At 35.1% G+C, this 8811-nt stretch overlaps 1 protein-coding gene across 2 annotated transcripts in view; it reads left to right on the top strand.

Annotated features, from left to right (window-relative positions):
• Positions 1-8811, top strand: part of LOC107561813 (AP-1 complex subunit sigma-1A) — a 22091-nt gene that overhangs the window by 7220 nt on the left and 6060 nt on the right. The window lies entirely within an intron of this gene.

Consider the following 8811-nt stretch of genomic DNA (forward strand, 5'->3'; position numbering starts at 1 on the left):
CCCACACAAAATAAGTGCAGCCTTGGTGAGCATGAGACTTAAAAAAATATTACAAAATCTTACTGTCCCCAAACTTTTGTGTACATGTAATATTTATTTTAAATTGGCTAGTTTGTGCAAGTAAACTTAATTAAACTGGTTGTTAAAAGTTCAAATGGATTGTGTTATGTTCTGTAATTGCCGTTAATAAATTAATGCTAAAGTTTCACCTTTAGGGGTACAACAGCCTGGCAGCCTTTTACAAAACGTAACCATGGTTTTATTACAGTAACCACAATTTACCACAGTATTTGTAGTAAAACTGCAGTAACCACAAATTTACCATGATAATAATAATAATAATAATAATAATAATACTACATTTTAGTACTTATGTAACACCATGTTTATTTTTCATGAGGTACCCTCAAAGGTGCACCTTTATAACTTATCTACCCTTAAAGCATGCATACTTGTATGGTACTAATATGCTCACTTTTAGGGGTATAGTTGCACCTTTGAGGTTACTGCCCCATTAAAGGGCTAAAATATATAATTATAGTATATTTTATTTCTAAAAGTGTAAACAAAAAAGGCCTATGAAATGTTAAAAAACATGGCTTTAAAATCTAATATTAAGTGAGGATAATTACTGATTATATATTCTTTAAATAATTTAAAAGATCAGTTTAGTTTAGAAGTATCGGTATCGGTATTGATATCGACAATACTGGACTTGAAAATATTGGTATCGGATCGAAAATAAAATAAGAGGTATCGCCCATCCCTAATTTCAGATGCTGTGCAACTAAATCGGTCTGCTGGTTAGTGAGGTTATGCTGTCCCATAGCGGAAAGTCACATGACTTTTTTTGAACGCTCATGCGGGATTTATTCGCAAAATGCGATTCCGTCTCCCATTATTTGCATTAAACCTTTTTCGCAAAAACCACCAAGTGAACGTACATTTTTTTTTTTTTTGTGAATTAAGGGATTTTTATTCGAAATTTGGTGTTTCCATCACTCGTTTCTCATGCGATACTTCAAAATGCGCATTAAACCAGGGTGATGGAAACATAGCTACAGAGAGCTGATGGCTCCACGTGCTTTTGAATCGCTCTCACGGTACTTTTGATGTCCGATCGGTCTGTAACGCTGCTGCTTCAAATCGAACACACTTCATCTCACAGTCGGTCCATTTTGACGGCACACTTACACTCACATCCGCATGTAAACATGTCGTCGGCGTGGAAGTTCTTCATTGTGAGTTAAAGACACTAAGACACAAAGTTCGCAATTTATAATACAATATTGACTGTTTTTGCTGAAGTTAGCTGACGAAGTTTCAATCAAAGCCACAGCAGGACAGTTTTGTGTCTCTGAGCAACACAGCGGTGTTTCGATACTGAATGAATCCATGTTTTTGAAAGAATCAAGTGAGTCAATGATTCAGTAACACATTCATAAAGACAGTAGTCTCTTGCCTCGTTTTGAATGAATCAGCCGTTTAAAGGGGTCATATGATGTTGTTAAAAAGAACATTATTTTGTATTTGGTGTAATGAAATGTGTTTAATGTGGTTTAAGGTTCAAAAAACACATTATTTTCCATATACTGTACATATTGTTTCTCCTCTATGCCCTGCCTTTCTGAAACGCGTAGATTTTTACAAAGCTCATCAGTCTGAAAAGCGAGGTGTGCTCTGATTGGCCGAATTCCTCAAGCGTGTGACGGAAATGTTATGCCCCTTACCGTACTGTGATGGAGCGACAAGACAAAACCAATAAAACCCATTATAAATGAGGCATTTGTCGCATCCAGTGGGGAAAAGTATTATTTGCTCGCTTTCTAGGCAGGCTATAATCGATTCAGAATTTAAATAAAAGTTGTTTTACGTGCTGCTAACAGGACCAACAGTACATGCAGCAGTTTCAGGAGTGACATATATCCCGCATCCCTCATATAAATACGGGATTCACTTTCGAAATAGCTTGTTTACAATCAGGGTTAGTTGCTTAGCCTATATCCATCGCCTTAATGGCAGGCAAGTATTTCAATTTAGTTTAAAAATCGCTCCTCTTTATAACATAAGGATCACGTCCAACATGTTGTGATTTATCAATAACTTTCTCTTGTAATAGCTTGGTGGTTGAAGAGAGATCCCCTTATACGATTGTAAGGCACGTTGGGTGTGCAGCAATTCAATGAAAGTGCTATATACAGTGGGTACGGAAAGTATTCAGACCCCCTTAAATTTTTCACGTGTACATTAATGAGGAAAAAAATTAACTTAAATGATTTTAGCAAATGGCTGCAATACAACAAAAAGTGAAAAATTTAAGGGGGTCTGAATACTTTCCGTACCCACTGAATATAAATAAATGCATCATGCCTAAAACAGTAGCCTACATTACCGACTTTCCTGTATCTCATCCGTTCTTTTTCAGTCACTCCTGAAACTTTGCTGTATGTACTACCCTGTGGCTGTTGGTCCTGTTAGCAGCACGTAAAACAAAACTTTTATTCAAATTCTGAATGTTCCTTTATAATCAGTGAAGCTCTCTGAACTGCAAAAAATATCTTATTTACGTGTCTACATGTGGCGTTTAGCACTGAGTGAATTCTGACTGTCACAATGCGTGCGTGAGAGGTGGCAGCCCAATCTATTTATATCTTTCCACCGCTCACAAAGAGAAGTATGAACACCGATGACAACAGAGTTGCACTGTCCAAAAAGTTTGTAGTATAAATGTGCTTTTTTTTACTTGAAGCATATGTTGTCTGCAGAGTGCACCAGAATGCTTCATTTACATGTTAAATTCTCAAAAATTTTCTTCTAGGGGGGGATGCATCTGCTGTTTGTTATTGCTTTCGGTTATCACTTTTTGTGCTTCCCTATTTATATCAATGTTATTTTAGTATTATTTATATACTACTGTAGTCTTTCTTACTAATTTGAACAAGCTTTTATTTTTATTTTTAAGTTGATTCAAATAAATTTTGTTTTTTTGCTTTTAATTTTTGTTTCAGTGTTAAACATTTTATGTTTTTTTAAAAGTTTTTTTAGTTTTAGTCATTTAAAATATTACTATTTAGTAGTGATGCACTGATTGGATTTTTTTGGCCGATACCGATTTTAACAAACAACTATTGGCCGATTCCGATACCAATACCGATATTGGTCAATTGAATAAAGCAGGGCTTAAAAACGAGAGAGAGAAAAAAAAAAAGATTGGTTCACTCCGAGCAGAATCAGTATTTGAACGTTTCTGTTCCTGCATTCCTCTGTGAAACTGGTTTGAGTAGAAAACATACCGATTAATAACGTCATTATTTTTAATGTTAATAACGTTAACTTTTTCTTTGCCAATAATAATAATAATAAAGTACAGCGTTTAATTTACTCAAAAAGAAAAAAAATCATGAAGAGAATCTTGAATGATCTCTCTTAGTCATAGCCAATACAGCATTATCTGTTATAGATTTACCAAAGACCAAATGTAATAACGCCAACAATTATTTTATCGCACATTAACGTAGTTTATTAAAATTATTATTATTTTGAAAGTCCGTTGCTCACTGACTCTGACTACACATACAGACAAACCATGGGTCGCATGGAGGGGTGGGATGTTAATCAGTACTGGCTTGGGATGGGCGTCATGACGCGTCTCAACCAATGAGAGCATTTGGGGTGGGCCTAAGACTGCTGCAGCGCTCACACATGAACGCTCCCGATAAAATTATTTAGGCTAAGCATCAACATTCACAAACCACTGTTCACTCTTATTTTTAACAGAAAAGAATGCAACATACTCGTAATCACGACTTCATAAGTGGGAAACAGGAAGTTTCCGATAGCGTCATGACGACAGAGATGTGCTCTAACTCAGCACAGTGGAGTGCATCGCTTTGATAACTTTGTGGTTTATTATTTTGAGTTGTTTGGAACGCGGTGACACACGGCCCTCTTACAATATATATACACAATCATGCTGCACGTATCAGAAGTTCCGTGCTCCGGCGCGGTTATTCTCCCGCATCCCGCACACACGAGTCTCTACCCGTCTGCACCTGCACTCGCCCAAGTGTTGTCTTTCGCCGCACTCTGTTGCGTTGGGTCCCGCAATAGTGCAGGTCTGTACTCGGACGGTGCCTGTTATAATGTTATGATCGAGGCTCTAGACTCTGAGCATAACTTGTTTTTCTATAACAAACTATAAAATATTTTCTATAAAAATGTTAATGCCCTGGCAGTGGCAAAAACTTTGGTTTTATATTTAATTTGATTACATTAATGTTATAAGTTGAAATTTACAAGAAATATTTTAACTACTATGTAAAAGAAATACTGCTGTAAAAAAAGCATCTTATTTGTTTAAAGTGTTTGCAAACCAAATGCTATTGCACCTTTGTTCATATAGCAGTACTTTTAAATGAAAAAAGTGCACAATACACTACTTTTTAATTCATTATTGAATTTTGTGCATAACACTGTGATTAATCGCAGTAAATCATGCGATTAATCACGATTACAAAATGTAATCGTTGCCCAGCACTAGTATTAAACAAAAGAAAAAACTGTCAACGCAATAAAAACATTAAAGAATTTTTTTACTCGGACGGTGCCTGTTATAATGTTATGATCGAGGCTCTAGACTCTGAGCATAACTTGTTTTTCTATAACAAACTATAAAATATTTTCTATAAAAATGTTAATGCCCTGGCAGTGGCAAAAACTTTGGTTTTATATTTAATTTGATTACATTAATGTTATAAGTTGAAATTTACAAGAAATATTTTAACTACTATGTAAAAGAAATACTGCTGTAAAAAAAGCATCTTATTTGTTTAAAGTGTTTGCAAACCAAATGCTATTGCACCTTTGTTCATATAGCAGTACTTTTAAATGAAAAAAGTGCACAATACACTACTTTTTAATTCATTATTGAATTTTGTGCATAACACTGTGATTAATCGCAGTAAATCATGCGATTAATCACGATTACAAAATGTAATCGTTGCCCAGCACTAGTATTAAACAAAAGAAAAAACTGTCAACGCAATAAAAACATTAAAGAATTTTTTTCAAGATATTTAAAAATGTTTCAGCATGGATAAAAAAATGCTACTTCTATAAGCGTTTTGAGAGGGGGAAAAAACTGCCTAAATTAGTAGGCTGTACGTTGCATTTTATTATTACATTCAGAAATAATGTAGGCTAAAATAATGGTAAATAAAAGCAAAATTACAAACACAAAATTACTTCTCTCCACAACAAATCCTCTAAAGTTGTATTTAGGCTAAATATAAGTGTCAAGCCAAAACGAATTAATTTAAAAACGAAACTGAAACCTACCTCTCCCATTCTTCACGAACCCAAATGTTTCCATGTTCGCGAAGTATCTGGATGCTAACCTATTATTTATTATGGGTTAGCATTATAGGATAATATTATTTATTACATATAGGCAATATCAGCAGTGTGGCGCTGGTCACATTGAACGACACAGACTGTACTACGGACTATTTAAATCGAGCAGTGTAACTTTTTATGTTTCTTTAACTGTTATTTGACAACTGCGATGTCAAATTATCAAAAATTAGTTGTATGTGCATGTGAGGCACCGACGCGATCACTGCATTGTTTTCCCAACTGTTACTCTGTAATTTATGGTCATACCAACGCTGGTTTGTCATACAGATAGAAGCAAAACATCATTCAAAACTGTAAAGCTTTTGTAAAATAAAGAAAACTGCTTTCGGTCGTCTCGTTTCTTTTCCGTGAACTTCGGAGTGCGTTACAATTATCCAAAACTCAGCACAATTTTTTTTCTTTCGTTTTGTTAATCTGTTAATGATTTAAGTGAAATATATTTTATGTATAGGCCTATATATTCCTTTTTATGCAGCCTATATAGATTTATTCTGGTTTCTCCGTTCACAGAAATGCTGCAAGTGCGTGATCTGATGTGACCTTGTGTGAATCCGTGTTCTACATGGTTTCAAACAAAAAGCTGCATATTACCTGCCATTCATTTTCGGTTTGTGACATATCCTCGGATAAACTCTAACGCCGGTGCATTGGCATTGCGACTTACCTATAATGAATTTACAGCTGAGAGCGGGCATTTCACTCGTGGGATGCGTCAGCGTCACGTTTGCATATGGCCGTACTATTCATGGCTTTCAGTCACGTGACTTTTTTTGTTGCGGCCGCCATCTTTAGGACCTTGCGTAGCCTCTCCTTGGTAATCGGAAACCAAAATAACACTTTACCAACAATGGTATTTAAAAAAAGGATTAGATCCTTATTTACTGTCAAGCGAACTGCTGACTCCACTAAAGTCTAGTGAAAACTTACCAACTTGACGTTTGCTGATAGGCTGTTTACATCTACCTCACACACAACCCCTCTCCGTACACTCGGGCCATTTTCAGTTAAAATTTCACCTGCTAGAGACTTGTCCATCGGCCCGGATCCATCTGCAGCACCCAGCCTGGATGCCTGCGTACTCCCTTTCAGATTCAAGGCCGAATCATCCGGACCAGATGCGACAGCCGTAACTTGCCGACACTGCGGCATCCAAGCCGGACTCGGCCCGTTGCACAGCACACCAGACTTAGCACAGTTGCATTTCTATATCTACTGTATTGTTCATTAATATTTCATTTAAAATTAGTAATGTTACCTAGACAAAACGTTTACTTTCATTTTAATTATATAGATTATAATACATAAATAACATGACTTAACAAATCTATAAACATCTCATTATTATGAAAGCAATTTTAAAGTCTATTAAATAACTAGCTTGAACAAGCTGGCATGAGGAAAATTTATTTACTAAACCATGCAATTACAGCAAAAAACAGCAGTTATACAATAAGTGTAGATAAAATATTTAACACATTTTGCAAAATTACCCATGCATTTACTTGAATGAATGAGGCATTTATATGTACACTTGGACTGTAACAATTAATAAATAAAGGTTAAAGCATTCAAAATTTAAAAGGTGTTTTGAAAAACACATTGGTAAATGGCAAAGTTTTTGAATTAAACATTTTGTACTTGGTAAAATAATTTAAATAATTATTACCTTACTTAAAGGTAATCAGTGAATGCTGTTCTGCAGAAAAACAAAAATCAGGGGTTTGAAAAAAAAATGTGGGGAATTTATGTAATAATGTAAATGATGACAGAATTCTGGGTTAACTATACTTTTAAGTAAATTAATAGGAAACACTTTTCACTAGTTATCACTGTGCAGAAAAAGAACAGTGAATGCCACAATAAAATGCTTGAAAAATACACATTCAATAGATCCATAGCTTCCTGTAGGTCAGTTTGTCTCCTCAGTTAAGATTCCCCCCAATTGTTGCAGAAAACATTATATTACATAGTATAATCATGGTCAGTGCAGACATGTACTTGAACTTACTTTCTCATCAACCCTAACTGCTCCTTGCTAGTCCAGTCAGAGAAGTATAATAAAGATGAAGTCTACTGTCTGACTCCAAGCACTGCTCGGTGTTCACAGGTGTCTGAGGAACTTCTGCCATTTCTTCTGTGATGACACTTCTCTCGGTTACTACAAAACATTGTTAAAAGACATTTGTGGCTCAGAGAAATATTCAGTTATTCCTGTATGTCTCTACATTCTAAGTGAAGACGCAACTAAAGTAGCAACAAAACTGTGATTCTGTGTTTTGTTGTAGTCAGTTACATGTGTTTTGGCAGTGGTGAGCACCTGTACATATAAGTCAGCTTACATTTAGCAACTGTAAAAGCAGGACGCAGCTACTGCAAATGATCTGAGACATATTGATGCATATAAATTTGATTGCAGTACATTGTCATTGTAAAAATCACTGCAACTAGCTTATATAGGCTATTTAGTTAACAGATTATTTGAAAAGAATGTTCTTCTAGAATTATAAAACTAATAGCACAAACAAATCCTCTTCACTCTAACATCCTTGAAGTAATTACATTCAGATACATTCATAAAAATAAGAATGTGGAAACTAAAACTACAAACATTTCTCCTTGTATGCGCTGGACCGTCATCCTCCTCCTCTTCTTCATCTGTTTGTTTGCGGATCGGAGTGCTGTTTGTCAAAGTTTAGTACAGCGTAAACATTCTAGACTCGCATAACTGTACTTAGATCAAAGATCAAAAACATCTCGTTGATTTATTAGCTTTAGGTGGAGCATAACGAAAGTTTTCTGGCAAATCAGCATACTGATTCGCACACAAATTGAACCTTTTGCAAGTTTCATTATGAACTTGCTAACTAAAATATAAAAACTAATTTATGCTTAAGAGAAATATTTAATCAAAAGAATCCATTGTGATTTGCTGTTATCACAGCCCAGAGCACAGCACAGCAGATTGACGGAATTGCAATTCAGTCCTACAAATGGCGGCCGCACCACTGTGTGACGTCACATGAAACCTATGAATACCGTGTGACTATATTTTGTACATATTTTATTTTGTTTTGGCAAGTATTTAATTATTTTGCCCAGAGAAAAACGTTGGATTATGCAATAGACATGCAACTCATTGTCTCCATGCAGTTAATTAATAAACCATTGGTATCAGCCCTTTTTATGCTATTTCTGATATGCCGATGCCTTTAAAATGATCAAAAATCAGCCGATAAATATCGGCGGCCAATACATCGGTGCATCCCTACTATTTATGGTTCATTTGGTTTCATTTGTTTCTTCATCTAAAATTATATTTATTACTTTATTACACACACACACATATACATATATATATATATATATATATAGATATATATATATATACACACACCG

The sequence above is a fragment of the Sinocyclocheilus grahami genome, unplaced genomic scaffold (genome assembly GCF_001515645.1).
Source record: "Sinocyclocheilus grahami isolate Dianchi unplaced genomic scaffold, SAMN03320097.WGS_v1.1 scaffold24.1, whole genome shotgun sequence".
NCBI classification, from domain to species: domain Eukaryota; kingdom Metazoa; phylum Chordata; class Actinopteri; order Cypriniformes; family Cyprinidae; genus Sinocyclocheilus; species Sinocyclocheilus grahami.